The following is a 646-nucleotide window of genomic DNA, read 5'->3' as shown; positions in this document are numbered from 1 at the left end:
GAGTTTGACCAGCAGCATTTGTTTGAAGATACATTCTTTTATCAAGTGTGTATTTCTGAATTCTTTTTAAAAAATTAGGTGTCCATGTGTCAGGATCCAACGAGCTAATAATCTTCCTGAGATGGTTTGCATTGGATTGAAGTAACCCATGACAGATTTACTTCTATATACAAGGCTTAAGAGAAAATCATTTTAGGAAAGATTCTTGCTATCAATATGCTTTTCCTGTCATTATTAAATATCTGTGACAATTGCTAGGTATTCACCCACCCTTTTGAGCAGATCCCTGCAGATATATGAAGATGCACTATCTTTCCAGTTAGCAATAATCATGCCTCGGATAAACTTCATTGGCTACGATATTGCCACAGTGAAGAGATGAGTATGTACTATTTTCTAGTAATCCTATATAGATAAATAGAGGATAGGTAGGTAGGTAGATAGATAGGTAGATAGGTAGGTAGGTAGGAAGGTAGGTAGATAGGAGGGTAGGTAGATAGGAGGGTAGGTAGGTTGGAGGGTAGGTAGATAGGAGGGTAGGTAGGTAGGAGGGTAAGTAGGTAGGAGGGTAGCTAGGTAGGTGGGTAGGTAGGTAGGTGGGTAGGTAGGTAGGTGGGTAGGTAGGTAGGTGGGTAGGTAGGTAGGT

The 646-nt window shown here is 40.4% G+C and overlaps 1 pseudogene; it reads right to left on the bottom strand.

Annotated features, from left to right (window-relative positions):
* Positions 1 to 229: 229 nt before the first annotated feature.
* On the bottom strand, positions 230 to 380 carry LOC120100117 (U4 spliceosomal RNA; annotated as a pseudogene).
* Between the last annotated feature and the right edge of the window lie 266 nt (positions 381 to 646).

The sequence above is a fragment of the Rattus norvegicus genome, chromosome 1 (genome assembly GCF_021556685.1).
Source record: "Rattus norvegicus strain SHRSP/BbbUtx chromosome 1, alternate assembly SHRSP_T2T, whole genome shotgun sequence".
NCBI classification, from domain to species: domain Eukaryota; kingdom Metazoa; phylum Chordata; class Mammalia; order Rodentia; family Muridae; genus Rattus; species Rattus norvegicus.
This window is presented reverse-complemented; position numbering and strand designations above follow the sequence as displayed.